The sequence below is a fragment of the Hemiscyllium ocellatum genome, chromosome 23, assembly GCF_020745735.1.
Source record: "Hemiscyllium ocellatum isolate sHemOce1 chromosome 23, sHemOce1.pat.X.cur, whole genome shotgun sequence".
Lineage (NCBI taxonomy): Eukaryota > Metazoa > Chordata > Chondrichthyes > Orectolobiformes > Hemiscylliidae > Hemiscyllium > Hemiscyllium ocellatum.
Genome location: NC_083423.1, coordinates 48076494 through 48094371, shown reverse-complemented (window position 1 = coordinate 48094371; position 17878 = coordinate 48076494).

Sequence of the window (17878 nt, the reverse complement as noted above, 5' to 3'; positions counted from 1 at the left end):
TCCCACCTGGTTCACTCTTGTCCTTTGGGGAAGGAAACTGCCATCCTTATGTCCACGTCCAGAGTGTCGATTCTTAACTGTCCTCTGGGCAATTAGGGATGGGTAATAAGTGATGCCCTAGCCCACGTACTGTGAATACACAAGAGAACAGGCTTGAATCAGCAACCTCCTGTCTCAGAGAGAAGAGTGTCTACTATCGACCCACATTTGACACCTTGCCAATCTTTTATTTGAGAGAATGCATGTTTATATTTGGGGTTCCTCCATTCCCAAATTCCTATTATAGATACATCATTCCAGAGATGCAATAAATCAACACTTGGTTCTATGTCTAAGGAAGAAAGAGATGATCAATTTGCCAGTCTGCCACCTACTACAAACTGGCTTCAGAACAACACTGTTGCAAGTGGGTGAGCATCTCAGTCACTCTCCAGACCTATGTAGAGAGATCGCCAAAGAATGGGGCAGATAAAAACATCCTATTTTTGAAAAAAAGGAGGCCATGCCATTTTTGAATACAATCATGAAAACAAGATTAAATTAAACTTATATTTCATACTCTGCCTTTTGCGGATGGGAAACAAAAAGTCTATAAAGTGCTTTGAATGAAAAGTGCTACTTAAGTACAAGTCTTTCTTTCTCCATTTCCAACTAGTCACAGAGTCACCAAGTTACCGAGTCATCGAGACGTACAGCACAGAAACAGACCCTCCAGTCCAAACCGTCCATGCCGACCAGATATCCTAACCCGATCTAGTCCCACCTGCCAGCACCCAGCCCATATCCCTCTAGACTCTTCCTATTTATACAGCCCAAATTTTTCAATTGTACCGGCCTCCACCACTTCCTCTGGCAGCACATTTCATACACATACCAACCTCGGAGTGAAAAAGTTTCCCCTTAGGTCTCTTTTATATCTTTCTTCTCTCACTCTAAACCTATGCCCTCTAGTTCTGGACTCCCCACACTAGGGACAAGAGCCCCAGCCTATTCAACCTCTCCCTATAGCTCAAATCCTCCAACCCTGGCAACATAAATCTTTTCTGAACCCTTTCTAATTTCACAACATCCCTCTGATAGAAAGGAGACCAGAACTGCACGCAATATTCCAACAGCGGCCTAACCAAAGTCCTGTACAGCCTCAACATTACCTCCCAACTCCTGTACTCAATACTCTGACTAATAAAGGAAAGTATACCAAACACCTTCTTCACTATCCTAACCACTAGCAACTCTAGCATGTGCTTTCTCGTGACAGTAATACCATTGAAACAGATTTCTGGTCTTTACTGTATTGCTGTATGCTCAGATGCAAATTGATTGCTGTGTTTCCTATATTACAATACTTACTGTTTACAAAGTTGTTCATTAATTATAAAGTGTATTGGGATGTCAGGAGATTGCAAAATAATTCTTGGATTAAGAACGTGAACTCTTGGCTCCAACTCAAAGAAGGAGTGAGTGAGGCAACTGGGAATATAAGGAAAAGGATTGAGCTGGCATGGGAGTTTGCATTAAAGGCTCCAATGTCTCTTCAAAAACATCCACTGAAAAAAATAACATTTTGTCACTGCAAATGAAAAGATAACTTTTTAATTGTCAAAATCATGGCGCGCTTTTACTAAAATGAAGTATAAGGCAATTCACTTAGACTGGCCACAACTCTGTCCAAATTACCATGAAAAACATGATAGGAATATTCCCAGAATTGTTTCATGTTTAAATATCTTTGTGGTTTGTATCTTCATTGAGAGTTTTGTCCTTTAACATCTTTGTCATGTGCTGTCAGCATTATGTCTGTCACGAGATTGATCCTTTGACCTCCAAACCATTTTTCTTCAGAAAAGACAATCCTATTTTATTTCCCTTTTGTTCCTATAGTATCCCCATTGTGGCAGAAAGTCCTAATTATAGAAGTGTTGTGGTTGAATGCAAGTTTTGCAGTTTGAGTGACTGTTTGATCTATTTAACATATATTTTATATTTGAAGCTTCAGTGAAATACCCTGTTTTCTTGACAAAACAAAATCAGGTGCTAAATATTCAGCCTGGAATTTCAGTTAATAGCAGTCAAATTGCTTTTATTTAAAATAGAAGGATGTTGTGGCAGTGACAGGTTAAATGTGTTTTTTAAATATACATCGCACTTGTACTTTATTTAAAAGGGCTAATGTGATTTTGATATCTGTGTGGTGCAGGATAGAGAATTATGTTTTTAATAGTATGAATTCCACATTCCTGCCTCAGCCTGCAAGATTGACTTAATTTCTAACCACTCCATTTATTTAAGATTCAGAGTTGTAAATGTCCCTAACATGCAAATAGCTAATCTGTCTCTCAATTTTAGAATTAGAAATCGGTCACTGGGTGTGATTCAAATTATGAAATGCTGTAAGATTAAATGTTTCCCTTGTCTATTCAAATTTGTGTATTATTGAGAGTACAGCTCTGAAATAAATATAATTAGCCACTGACAACGATGTAATTCATAAAAAATGGGCATATGGTGGGGGAGATATTCATTCTGGGTACAAATAAACATAGGTTTTGTCTTATTACAGCATATTTTAATGCAAGTATTTGAGAGTTGGTATTCACTAGTGATTTATATAATTTCTGTTCAACAATCTTTTTTTTCGTAATTGACTCCTAGACATAAGGCCCAAATTCAAATTTTTTTGCCTGTAGTTTCTTTGTGTTGTTCCACAAAATTACTGCTTTCAAAAGAACTTGTGGAAATGTATGTCGGCTTGCTGCTTTGTGAAGTACATCAGAATGGAAATGTAATTCAGATGCTAATGACACAAACTGTGCCTTCAAGAAAGTGGCAGAGATTTACAGAAGGTATTTAAAATGGTGCAGGAAGGAGGGAAAAAGGTGTCAAGTGAATACTTCTGTTGGAGAAGCAGAGTTGAAATGCAGCAATAAAAAGGAACAGCTTTTCACTACAGCACAAAGGAAACTGCAATTGAAAAAGAGATATAAAATATTGCCTGCGATATAAATATTATCTCCAATATGCCTGGGGATATTACAGACCTACTTAGAAGAGGTTGCCATGAAGAGATGGATCAATGAAAAGTGGAACTGGACACCTAGGTCAGTTCAGATAAGAAGCCAGCTACCTGTGAAGGCATTTCAACCATGAAGGACAACGTGAACCATGCATTTTCTTCAAGGTTATGGCTGAGTTAATACAATGTGAAGACAATGTAAAGATTTGAAGACTTGAAGTTGTTCAGCACGGACAGTCTAAGAAAATTTATCCTCAACATTTAAAACTAAATTCTGTTTTGTCTGCCTAGCCTTGGTAGAAAAGCAACAGCAACTTCATTCTCATGTCAAAATGGGGTTTGAATTGTGCTGCATAAGAGCATCGTGCAGCACTTGTTAGGCCTTTCCCTGCATCCCTCCATTGAAATTTAATTTTCATTGTTACTCACTGGCAGTTTTAGTTGGTAATGGTGCAGTGTGAGCAGCAGAGAGCATAGGGTCTCAGTGAATGACAGGATCTACAATCGATGTGCTGATCAGTGAGATGTAAAGATTGAAAAATAAGCAGAGAAGTGCTAGAGAAATGGGGTGAAATAGAGTCAAATCAGATACCCAAACAAGGTGGAAAGACGGGTCAGATTAAGACAGAGAATGGAGACTGAAAAAGTAAGAAAAAGTGTAAAACTTAAAAAAAATCTCCAACAAGAATTTACCACATGCAGTAATGAGACTCAAAATTAAATTGTTCTCTTAATGGGTCACAGGCAGTGATCGGCATTGCAGCAACAATTATCACACAGTTAAAAAGATTCTTAAATCAGTAAGTAAAAGTCCTAACTTTCCATGGCAAATTTAATGGATAATTCATATTTCAATTGCAGCAAGTTCATACAAATAAATGAGAGACTAAGGAAGATTTTCTATTTGCAAATGACACAGTTAGTTAGTTTTGGATATTCACAAAATATGGTGTAATTCTTCACTTTTGTAACTTGCTGACTAATTAATAACAGAAACATCAAAAACACTATTATTTTCCAAGAGGTTATGGCCCTAGATTTTTACCACACTACTGACAAGTTTACAATTTACACGTGGAGACTAGATATGTAAGGATATTTATGCCACATTATTGAGTCATACAGATGTACATCAGTGAAACAGACCCTTCAATCCAAATTGTCCATGCCGACAGATATCCCACCCCAAGCTAGTCCACCTTGCCAGTACCCAGCACATATCCCTCCAACCCCTTCCTATTCATCTACCCATCCAGATGCCTTTTAAATGTTGTAATTGTACCAGCCTCGGCCACTTCCTCTGGCAGTCCATTCATCACACGCGCCGTCGTCTGTGTGAAAAAGTTGCCACTATATTTAATATTTTTTATTATACCAGCATGAATGAACCAGATGTTATTTTTTCATGTTTCTCCATAAATTGGAAAGGATGAAGAGGAATTGGAAAGGAGGTTGGCTGTTTAAGTGGAAAATGTTGCTTTATATGCAGGGAAAAGTGTTAAAGTGTCAAAGTATTACAGCATTTCTGTTATTATAATACCTTATTTTAATAAAATTGAATTATGCAACATTTGGCCCATTGTAGCAGCTCATCAAAAGAATTATCCAATTAGTCCCATCCCCTGTTCATCCTGTAAACTTGACAAATTCTTCCTCCCATCTGTAAATACTTGGTCTTTTTTGGAGACTGTAGTGTCTGTCTTGGACAGACACAAAATGAACTGAAACTGAGACTCAGTAAACTTAATTCTGAAAACTCACCATATAATTTTCTTATCAGCTCTCAGAAGGCCATAGAGAACTTGGTTCAGCCCAAACCTGCCAACAGTCAGGAGAAGCTGCCTCCCAGGCATTGCAGTGAGAAGGAAAGGCCATTCATATCTTTCTTTATTCCTTTTATACATGCATTCAACACCCACCACAAGAGAAATCTAGTCCCAGCACCAATTAGTAAAGCAAAGAGCCCATAGCAAGTAGAAAACAGAAGAGTTATTCTTTGAGGAAGAGTTGAGTGGAATACAAAATGAGCACACTATCCTCATCAAGGAAGGCTTTCAAAGTGCAGGCAACAAATAGTGGGGGTGAAACAGATCTTCAAATCCTTTGTGGTAAGGACACATGATATTAAAGGACAGAATATCTTCAGTAGAAGGAACCCATCTCATATACAGGTCAGAACCATTTTACCTTTTGACTATTCTCCAGAGGCTGTCTCTCTGTCATGGCAATTCAGGAGTTGTCATCATCTGTGATGAAGCTGAAAGGCCAGCACTGAAAGATAAACATTTATTTGAGTAGGCACAGTCATTGAATCATATTGGGAGTTCAACATCTCAGTGTGGTAATTCTGCACGAGATGCAAATTATCTTCACAGTCATTGAAACAAATAGCTTCCAACTGAAAAGCACAGCTTCATTTTCCAAAGATACAAAGAACTCTACATAAATACAATCATTTGCTTGTTGGATATTGGTCAGCTCAAGTAGGCTAATCTCAGTGAGTTGTCATGAGAAGTCATAACAAAACAGGTCGTCATGCTGATTTTCCTCTTACCCGTTCCTAATCCCCTCTTTCCTGCCTCAACTCAAAGAAACAATAGTGCACCTGAAATATATTGTTCCTATTTAGCTCCAGGAATTCCAGTCCAATGCGGAACTCCCTCCAAGCAGGGCATAACACTGGAGAAAGAGGTTGGAAAATAATGGGAGATTGGGCACTCAAAAATCCTGACTTCTCACGTGAATCCTGGTGGGATTGAGGGGATGTCACTTTATCTCTTTTCCAATGGCTGGATCTGAAAATCCTTTGCTTACTCAGAGATCCATGTGAGCAGCCTATTTTTGGGTAGATAGGGCAGCCCCATCTTCTGCACTTGCCTGGCTCTAGATCACCTAACAGACAGAGGAATCAGGAACTGAACTGCAGGAATGCCTCTAACAATATAGCATACCTCAAAACGACTTACTGTTATTATAAGATTGACAAATCTCATGCTACGCCACCTCCACAGCCAGATAGAGCCATTACATTTCCTTGGGCATACTGGGGGCAATGGGTGGGATGGAGTGAGTCCTTGGAAATGTATGTATTGACCTGTTCATTTTATAGAAGCGATGGCAACAGAAAGGTTGGCAGTAAGCAATGAGGATCCAGTTTCCCCTTTAAATACACATGCAATCAGGTGGCAACTTGAGAAGAGGCAACCTCATCTCGGATTGCTAAAGGAACTGGAATAAAAACAAATGCTCTTTCTTTCCTTTGGGTTGAAATACAAAAGTAGAATGTTTGCCTTTCTTCCAAAGCTCTTCACATGATAGAAACTCATTTTAGCATAAGGGAGTGGAGATCTGAGCGATCATAGTTAGAACATAGAACAGTACAGACCCTTTGGCCCTCGATGTTGTGCCGTACTTTTATGCTATTCTAAGATCAGACTAACCTACATACCCTTCATTGTACTATCTTCCATGTGCCTCTCAGTAAGGAAGCCCTCGGCCTCTGGGCAGCTTCAATCCGCTGACTTCCTGGCTAATTGCAAAAGTGCAAATCTATTGCACCACAGAGACAGACAAAGCAAGTTGCACAATAAAAAAGGGTTCCAACCCATCATGAAAGAAATGGTAACTAATCTCAGTTCCTTGCTCTTTCTCTATGGCCCCTGCAGTTTTTCACCTTAAGTAGAGACCAAATTCTCTTTGAAAGTTATTACTGCATCTGCTTCCACTATCTTCCCAGGCTGTAATTGTGGTTCATAACTCAAACAGAAAAGAAAACTCCATGTCTTCCCTTTGCCAATAATGATATTTTAACAATTCTATCCTGTGGCTCCTCAACCTCTTGTCAGTAAAAAAGATTTCCTTTCCATTTCCTTTCACGAATCCTTCATACTTTTGAACACCTCTCTTAAATGTCCCTTTAATCTTCCCTGCTCTAGGGAGACTAATCCTGCCTTCTCTAGTCTCTCCAAGTAACTGACATGATTCTTCACAAATGTCATTTTATTAAATCCCCTCTTCAATGTCTCCGAAGATGCAGGGCAGTGTGGTGCTCAAAACTGGACACAATAGTTGAGCCCAAACCAGTACTCCGTAAAGGTTTAGGATAACCTGCTTGTTTTTGTACTATTATATCATTATTTTTATAAGTAAAGACAAACTTAAGTTTAAAAGTCTTATTATCTTTACTTCAACCTTCAAAAACTTATCTCCATACATCTTCAGTCACTCCGCTCTGGCATCCAGTTTCAAATTGTTTCCTGAAATTGAATCTTCTGAAAATTATACATGTTAGAATAATATGGAAATTGCTATTTGAACCACAAGGAGAAACTAGGAAGTATTAACTGTGGCTCAGCTGATTTGAAGGTTGCGCATTTGAGTCCTATTTGATAATGAGATAAAGAAAGCAAGCACTCATGTAGTGCTTTCCACAAGGTCAAGAGTATTCCAAAATGCTCTTTAAAGTGTCATCACCACTACAATGAAGTAATTACCTGATAATCTATTTGGATTATGTTGATGGAAGGATTAATATTGGACAGGACGCTGCAGAGAAATATTCTATTCTTTTCTAAAATATAATCACTAAACCTTTTGTGTTATCTGAGGAGGCGGAGTTGCCTTAATGTCTCATTCTCAAGGATACCTCCAACAGTGCAGCACTCCTTCCAGAATGACACAAAAGCATTTATCTGAGTTATTAAGTCAAGTCCTTGAATGGGACCTGAACCCATAACTGTATGACCCAGCAGTAAGTGCTACTGCTGATCTACAATTGACATATACGATGTTCTACATCAGCTTAGTCAAGTATAGACACCTTCTGACCATTCTATTCACCTCATGACTGATGGTGTTGAGTGAAGCTGTGGAAAAGTTTATCATCCTGGTGGTCTCAGTTAACCTGCTGCTGGAGAGCTCTTTAAATCGGGAGAAAGAAACTGCAGGTTTTACTCAAGAAAATAAATTATCGATAAAAGTTTATTTATTGTATGTTATAACAAAATGGGAATGTGGAGGAAAGCTGCTCTTAATATCTTAATGATGCATATTGAATGTGATCAAGCTTAACAGGGAATGTGTATTGAGTATTTGGAATCTTGTTTTAATATTTAATCATAGGTCTGAATAACCTAACCATCTATGAATTTCCACATGACAATCTTGAGTTGTTGCTCCTACAGGAATAAGGTGTCAATTGATGGTTTGAAAATAGTGGAAGGTGAGAAAAAAAAACACACAATAAATAATAACTTACTCCACTGTCTAGGCACTTAACTCAAGAATTTCCTCCCAAAATTAATTTGTCTCCCCATTTTTCTCTCCTTCTTTAAGATGCACTTTAAAACCTACTTTTTGATCAAGCTTTTGGTCACTTGCCCTCATGTCTTATTTATGTCACTTTGTGTCAGGACCTATTTGATGATTCTTACAATAGTTTGCTATGTTAAAGGGGTCATATAAATGTAAATTGATGTTATCACACTATCTGATGTCGCGCAATTTAGAAACTTTGTATGCTGCCATTTCTCGCTGGGTATGACTATCTGATGTAAAAGCTGAGACCATATAAACAGATATCCCATCCAATATGTCTCTTGGGAGCAATCAATCTATTTCTAAGTTAAAAATCACACAACACCAGGTCCCAGTCCAACAGGTTTAATTGGAAGACTAACTTTCGGAGTGCTGCTCCTTCATCAGGTAGTTGTGAAGTATAAGATTGTAAGACACCAAATTTATAGCAAAAGTTTACAGTGCGATGTTACTGAAATTATATATTGAAAAAGACCTGTATTGTTTGTTAAGTCTCATCTTTTAGAACAAACATGCTGGTTTCAGTTCATTTGTAAATTGCAGAACTTTTTTAAAGTTATATTCTCAAGCGAACCTTAATATCTGGAGGCATGTCAGCCCAGATAATGTATTGAAGGTGTGAGGTGCCCTGTGTGAGACTGTCTGTGCCACAATGGTCAGACTGATTCTAATCTAAAAAAAAAATGGATTTACAGAATCTTATATGGATTCATGCAGTTTTCGAGCAAAATAAACTGTAATTCTGCAAGTGTAAATTCACCCCACAAACTTATATGTGCATGCATGCATGTCTGATTATGAGTGTCTGTGAGAGAGTGTGTGTAAACTTACACCAATATACCAACATTTTCATGCACATTTGCGAACAACGGCATCTCCAAGTCAATGTATTTCTAGTTAGTGATAGCACTAATTTTCCGATGCAGCGCATGTTCAACAAATTGACTACAGCTCTGAAAGTCTAGGTGATATGCCAAGCACATAAAAAAAATAACCTCCAGAGAACGAATGCCCAGCTGGTGTACTTCTTTGTTATATTGCAGGCCCTTTGATCTGCTTAGCACTCACAGAGAACACCTGGAAAATCTATTGGACTTTCAAGAATGTTATAGAATTCCAAAAAGAACCTCTGAAATAGATATTTGTGAGGGGCTAAGCAAGTTATCTGGTGTTATTGCTAGCCTCACAGATATTTGTAGAGCTGTCAGTTGGATTAGATCTGAATTAAATATATGGATTCCTGGCTTCAAACACAAGCTGGGAGACATAGGCCTGTACAGAGTGGACTCTTTATATCAAGATGATAAGGTGAGGAGACCCACTGGTTTATCATTAAGAGGCTTAGCATTAAATTTTAATTTAAACATAACCTCTTCCCATGTGTTGAGTGCTTAGATCTTAATAAAAGAACTGAGATTCATTTAGCACTTTGTAGGACTGAGAACATCCGAAGGTTCACTACAGCCAATTAATTAATTTTGAAGTACGTCACTGCTAAAAGGTATGAAGCACAAATTTGCACACAAACAGCGATGGAATATAGACCCGCTTATCTGCTTTGTTAAATGATACTGGCTGAGAGGTAAACATTGGCCTGGACAACAGCTGCAAGTCTTCAAACTGTGCCATGGGATCTTAAGACAACTGTTTAAAACAAAATCAGTCAGATAAAGATAGTTAAGGGCTTTTCCTTAATTTCTACTGCTGATTGTTTGTCAATTCAAAATGACAGTATTGCACACTTATTGTAGTCAGAGGTGCTAATGTAAACCTCTATGTGTTGCAGAAGTCTAGGTGAAGAAACTGCATTCTAGATACATGCTCATCCTATTTCTGGTTGCTAGCCTGTGCCCCATGATAGAAAGGACTTACTTAACAGATGCGCAGAGTGATTTAGATTGGTGTAAGCAAAATAATCAGCACCCACTATTGAGCCTCACAGGCCGATGTCAAACTTCAGCCTGAGTGTTGCTGAGATCTGGAGAACCCCACTGCAGCCGGGCATCAGTATAATTCAGGTGGAGTTGTTAATAATATTAGCCAAAGTTGGTGGTTATGAAAGATAAGTGTTAGACTCACACTACAAGACCTGCTAGCACAGAACTCAGAAAATGTCAGACTGCCTGAACAGCTAAACTTTGACCCAGGCTTTACAGTAATGCCCAGGTGAACTGAAGACCATATCTACATGGAATACAACACAGCTCCCGAGGTCCTGATTCTCTGTCCTGGAAAACCTAGCTGCCCAGACCCATCTTTGACAGTTCTGACTGCCATATATCTATGCATTGGCTGTGATGTACAAGGAGACGCCCCATCAAAATATCCAGGTGTTATATAAATGCAAATAATTAATTCCCTCGTTTATTGTAGCTGAGGATTTGCTCAATGTTTGGAACCAATAACAATCTAATACTCCATTGCCAAAGATGACCTCTTCCACATGTTTAATTAATACATTAGGTGTTACTAGGCAGGTGAAGTCATCCAGCAGGAACAATAATTCTGAAGACCTTTTTGGTGGAGGGTGAGGGTGAGGGGGCATGGGTATTGGGTGCTGAAACCTATTCCTTCGGTTAATTCATCTCAAGTTTCCTTGTTGTATAGTTCTCTCAATGCTTGTACCTCTGGACCAGGAGACCTGGATTCAAGTCGCAGCTACTCCAGCAATGTGTTTTTGAAAAGGTTGATTAGAAAATGTATACATTTAAAATCTACCAACGTCTGAAAGATTGTGGTGACATGTCCCTTATTTCTGAGCCAGAAGGTCCTGGAGGACCAGGTGCCTTGGAGGAGTGACCAAACACATCTAACCTGCCCCATTTTCAGGGGAAAAAAAATGAGGAAAGGTGACGGGACTGGGAACATAAACTCTGCTTTTTCTCAGCTTGCAGACCTGCTGAGTTTCTCCAACAATTTCTGTTTGGGTTGCAGATGGCCAGCATTCACAATTCTTCGTTTTATTTTAAACGTGTACTATGCGCTTGCTCATTCAAGCAAAATAAAAAAATATGGTGACATCTGATGAGCACCGTATCTATTTAAACACTGAAACTTGGCTAATTAAACTCAGGAAGGGGAAACTGGGGGACCCTGGCTCGCCTTCCAATGGTAATTGAAACACTTGGGCAGACGCAGTGGGGAACAGAAATGAGTTACCTTGCATTTTCCCAGCCATTAATCGAGGTAGGAGGCATCATCAGGCTTGCAAATTCTCATTTAACGGAGTGAGCGTGAGCCCCACGCTGCCTGTAATGATGTGACAGGTGGGCTGCTCCACAAGACAGCGAATCTGAGCAAAGTTGACTCTCATTAGATCGGCAGAGTCCTGCGGTCAGTTTGTGATGCCTAAACAACATTAATCGCATCTGTTTACTACTGGGGGCGGGGGCAAAGAAATCTGCGTTCTTTTTGCCGAGTTTATACTCTTGACTCCTGCCCATAAAGAAAGCAGCATATCTTCTTCCTCCTTCAGTATTTGCCACCGTTCAACACACTCCTACAGGGCTGCGCCCTCTCCTAATTAACTCGAATGGAGAGCGAGACTTGCGTTTGCCGAACCAATTATTTTGAAGGGTATTAAGTCATCAGATTTACTTTTATCTTGATTGCATTGTGGAAATCGTGCATAATTAATGGTGGGAGCTTATTAGGAAAATGATTAGGCAAATTACACAGGTGTCGGATGCATTTTTTATGATAAATTTGCTAGAACAATCCTGCAATTCCATCTGTTCAGCTGGTTATCAGAATGTCAGCCTGCAAGAATTAATGGTGTGCAGTCACAAAGTTAAAAGGGGGTTCCGAGGGATTGAACCTGCTCTGTACAGCCAAGTGAGCGGATGTGACGGTGGGGTCCACATGAGTCTGACTTACTGAAGTAAAGAATGTGGCCATACTGGACTGTTGGTTTGGTTTACAATTATGTTTTTTTTTAAGCAGTTGAAAAATGCATGGGGAAATTTTAATATCAATGTGGTTTTGTTCCACAGAAATTAGCTATTAACAGAATTTAATAACTAGTTCCCAAATCAATTATTGCATTGACTGGCCTAGATAGATGCACAATATATATTTTTCCAAGCTACACATTGTATGATTTGTTAGATATGGGGCAATAATTATACTGTATAAATGCTTCTTAAATCACAGTGTGTGCTTACTGAGTGGAGTTTGCTGATTAAATTTCATGGAAACTCACTGTGTATTAATGATAATGAAGAGAAGAGGGAGACAAATGCTTAAATGGGGGATTGACAAGTGACAATGATTAATGGTGTTTTTGTTTATTGATCTGGCTTGGTGCCAAAGTGTGGAGGCTGAATTTTGCAAACACCGTCTGCTGATAGTACTGTGATATCACAGATGTTTGCTTGGCCTTATTGTCATAGATGAGTGCTTGAGAAAGTCCTTCAAAGGAAGATTTTTAAGTCAAGATGTTCAGACCCATTTATGACCCACCTCTGGAGTAAGTGGGACTTGAACTTGAAAATGCTATTCCAGAAGTAGGAACATTACCTTGGCATCACCGCAGTTAGTTCCTTTGATGAGTAACAATTCCTCTTTATAATTATTTGTTAAATATGGTGAACTTTGTATCCTTAGGTTGCTTTGAGCAGGTGCATCAGAAAACAAATGTCTCCATTTCTGGATAGACTGCTGATCAGAATTATTAGGATTCAGTTTCTGGCACACTCTGAACAGATTGCAAATACTTACAAATCACAAAAAAACAAAATACTGAGGTTCAGATTCCATACGGTGAGGAAACAGGCCCTTCAACCCAATTAGTCCACACCAACCCTCCAAAAAGTAACCCACCCAGACCCATTTCCTTCTGACTAATGTACCTAACACCACGGGTAATTTAGCATAGCCAATTCACCTGGCCTGCACATCTTTGGATTGTGGGAGGAAACTGGAGCAAACCCGCGCAAACTCCACACAAACAGTCGCCCAAGGCTGGAATCAAACCTGAGACCCTGGTGGTGTGAAGCATCAGTGCTAACCACTGAACCACCATTACCTGGGGATAAAAGTAATAAATGGAGAAGTATTTGGCAGGTCAGGCAGCACTTGTGGAGAGAGAAACACAGTTAAAGTTTCAGATTGATCGTCAGTCTGAAACATTCTCAAATCACAGAAAAACCTCAGACAGAACTAGGCCTTTCAGAACATTGCTGTCCGAATGGACTTTTCACATTTTGCTATTCCCTTGCCTTCTCCCTATAATTGTGCACCTTGTTTCTTTAGAAATAATTCTACCTCATGTTTGAATGTGACTCCCTTACACCTCTTTTTTTGCTTGACATACTCTGCTCCTTGGGTAATAGGTTGAGAAGTTATGGACAACAGGCAGGAAAGTGGGGTAAATGAGATCAGTCATGATGGAATGGTGGAGCAGCCTCAAGGGGACAGAATGGCCTGATCCTAGCTCTCTTCTGTTGTCTCCACCGTTACTGTCTGACACACTGAATACTTGCAGCAATGTAAACAGAAAAGTTTTTTTTTCTCTGTTTTTGCAAACTGAATGCTTAAAAAGCCCCAATGTGATTTTGTGTTATTCATAAATGGAGCTTTTTTTTTCTCTTCTCTTGTTTGACATTCAATGACAAAACAACACATTTTTTGTTTTCGAGACACCAGGATTAATGTTTAGCACTTCTGTCATAAAGTTTGCTTCACCCACTCCCATTGCTGTTCTATCGAATGGCAATTCTCAACCCCAGAGGTCCAATCTGCTTATCGAACTGGAAGAATAGGCACTAAGAATAGGGATCTATGTAAGTATTTGAAAAGTGTTTACTTTTCTTGCACTTTTGGTCAGAATCATGTGAAATATAAAATCAGCCATGAACAAATGCAACCAGGCAGCATTTAAAATGTAAGTTGAGTTCTGTCTTTCCGAAAGATACGATGTAAAAATAGCCCTTGATATATTTAGACACAATGTGATTAATGGAGCTGAAAATGGGTTTAATGCAAAATATAAACACTTTTAATCACCATGTCAATCCACCATCTGTGTGTAACCTAATTTTAGGTTGCTGAAAGTATCTTTTAAAAATAAATTATAGGTGGAAATTTTGACATGGGCCTGGCAGAAATTTGGGAAAGTCGGGTGAAATGTCAAGTGAAGCTTTTCTTGACATAAAGATTGAAAAGGCCTTTTTCCAAACTAAGTGCTGGATTTAAGATGACATTCAAGATTCAAGATCAGAATTATCACTCATTATCACCCTCATGATGACTTAATTAATATGCCAGTTCATATTCTCATACCCACTGAATGGAAACTAGTTGGTGAGAATTCCTGACATGACAATCTAAGTGGGTACCTGGTGACTCCAATTGCTCATCTGGCCCTCCATCTTGGACACCTGGCACCAAGGTCTCAGGGCACTCTTAATGGGCAGCGAACACATACACCCTCATGTCCAAAGACATTGGCATCCAACACGTACCAGTTTCAACACATCATCATAGCACATCTCCAATCCACTTATGTTGCACTTCTCCACTTCAACGCTGCATTTCTGACTGCACAGGCCACTTTAATTGGAATTCTGTTGCAAGGACGTTTTGCACATGGACAGTAACCCAGCTCATGGATTGGGTCAGGTTGCATCTCAGAGCTGCCAGCTTTCTTCATTAGCACACACTCACTTCAACCCTACCTGGATGCTCACAGCTAATCCCTGCCAAGCCTTGCCTCACCTCGCCTTTCTGCACTTTGCCCCCTTAGCCAGTATGTCTGTCTTGCATTGCTGCTTAGCGCAGACACAAAGCCAGGCAGCTTGTCACGCTTGTCAGCAGTCATCAGTCAAGGGCGTGGAGCATACTCTTGTCTGTCACATCACCACATAAATTCTCAAGCCTACAGCATGTGCCAGCAGCCTATGTTGGAAAACACACTGCATCAACCAAGTTGTTATATTTCAATGTCTCGAAGCATAGTCCTCAATCAAGTCAAGGGGGCCTATCATCAGTCAGGGGGCCCCAGTACTGTCAGTCAAGGGCAGAGTTCACCATCAGGCCAGGGGTTTGAGCACAGTCAGTCATCCACTGATTAAGGTCAGCAGCTTCAACTCCCTACAGTCTGGAGACTGGGCTACATTCAGTCTGGCAGGCATGGTGTAAGCAGTCAGGGGATTCGTGGATTGTTAACCCAGAGATTTGTAGGCAGAGCATTCAGGGTCTGGTCAGTCATCAGTCAGTCAAGTGGATGGACAGCAGTCAGTTCTTAGCGGCCAGCTCAATGGACATTGGGATGGGTGGTATCAGGGGACATTATCAGGGTACTTTGACAATAACTATCATAGAAACGTAGAAAACATGTGCAGGAGTAGGCCACTCAGCCCTTCAAGCCTGCACCACCATTCAATATGATCATGGTTGATCATGCAATCTCAGTATCCCATTCCCTCCCACTCCCATCTTTATCCCTTTAGCCACGAGTCCTAGATCCCTCTTGAACCTATCTTAATGAATTGGCCCTAACAGCTTCCTATGGGAGAGAACTCCACAGGCTCACAATTCTCTGAGTGAAGAAATTCTTCCATATCCCAGTCCTGAATGGCTTACCCTGTATTCCTAGACTGTGACCCCTAGTTCTGGACTTACCCAACATTGAGAACATTCTTCCCACATTTAGCCTGCCCAGTCTTATCAGGATTTGATGTATTTCTATGAGGCGCCCCTCCTCATTCTTCTAAATTCCAGTGAATACAAGCCCAGTCAATCCAATCTTTCCTCATATGTCAGTTCTGTCATCCTGGCAATCGGTCTGGTGAACCTTTGGACTCCCTCAACGGCAAGAATGTCATCAGACCAAAACTGCACACAATACTCAAGGTGTGGCTTCACCAAAGCCCTGTATAACTGCAGCAAGACATCCCTACTCTGATATTCAAACCCTCTCGCTATGAAGGCCAGCATACCATGAGCTTTCCACACTGCCTGCTGCCCTGCATGCCAACCTTTAGCAATCATTCCACCATGACACCCAGGTCTCATTGCACCTCACCTTTTCCTAAACTGCCACCATTCAGATAATAGACTGCCTTCTTGTTTTCATGATCAAAGTGGATAACCTCACATTTACCCACATTATTGCATTTGCCAAGTATTTGCCCACTCAGTCAGCCTGTCCAAGTCACCCTGCAGTCTCTTAGCATCCTCCACACTGCCATCCAGCTTTGTGTCATCTGCAAATTTGGAGATATCACGTTCAATTCCTTCATCTAAATCATTAATGTATATTGTGAACAGCTGGGGCCCCAGCACTCAACCCTGCCACACCCCATTCATCATCACTGCCTGCTGCTCTGAAAAGGACCCGTTTATTCCAACTCTCTGCTTCCTGTGTGCCATGCAGTTTCTGTCCATGTCGTTACGATACCTCCAATAATTTTCCTTATTAATCTCTTTTGTGGAACCTTGTCAAAACCCTTTTGAAAGTCCAGATACACAACATCTACTGATTCACCATTGTCTACTCTACTGGTAACATCCTCAAAAACTTTCAGATTTGTCAAGCATCATTTCCCTTTAGTGAATCCATGCTGACTTTGATTCTGTCACCGCTTTTCAAATGCTCAGTTATTACATCCTTAATGATTAACCCCAGCATTGTCCCCATCACCATTGTCAGGCTAACCAGCCTAGAATTCTCCATTTTCTCTCTCCTCCCCTTTTTAAAGAGTAGAGTTACGTTAGCTACACTCCAATCCATTGGAACTCTTTCAGAGTATACAGAGTGCTGAAAAATGATCAACAATGCATCCATTATTTCTAGGGCCACTTCCTTAGGTATTCTGGGATGCAGAGCTTCAGACCTTGGGGACTTATTGAGTTTTAATCCCATTAATTTCCTCAATACTGCTTCCTGACGAATAAGGATTTCTTTCTGTTCCTCCTTTATGTTTGACCCTTGTCCCCTAGCATTTCTGGAAGATTATTTGTGTCCTCCTTAGTAAAAACAGATCTAAAGTAGTTGTTCAACTGGTCTGCCATCTCTTTGTTGTCCATTATGAATTCACCTGAATCTAATTGCAAGGGACCTACATTTGTCTTCACCAGTCTTTTCCTCTGCACATATCTATAGAAGCTTTTGCAGTCAGTTTCTATATTTTCCACAAACTTACTTTCATATTCTATTTTCCCTTTCTGAACTATTCTTTGTTCTCTTCTGCTGAATTTTAAATTTCTCCCAGTCCCTGGGTTTGTTGCTTTTTCTGGCCAATTTATGTACCACCTCTTTGGCTTTAACACTGTTCCTGACAGGGATATACAAATGTTGAAGTTCATTCATGTGTTTTTTAAATGTCTGCCATTGCCTACCCACTGTCAACTCCAAAAGAATCCGTGGCCAGTTTATCCTAGCCAATGCATGCCTCATACCATCCAAGTTAGCTTTCTTTAAAGTTAAAAATCACACAACACCAGGTTATAGTCCAACAGGTTTAACTGGAAGCACTAGCTTTCGGAGCGCTGCTCCTTCATCAGGTGATAGTCTCCAAATAAAGTTTTCTTTAAGTTCAGGACCCT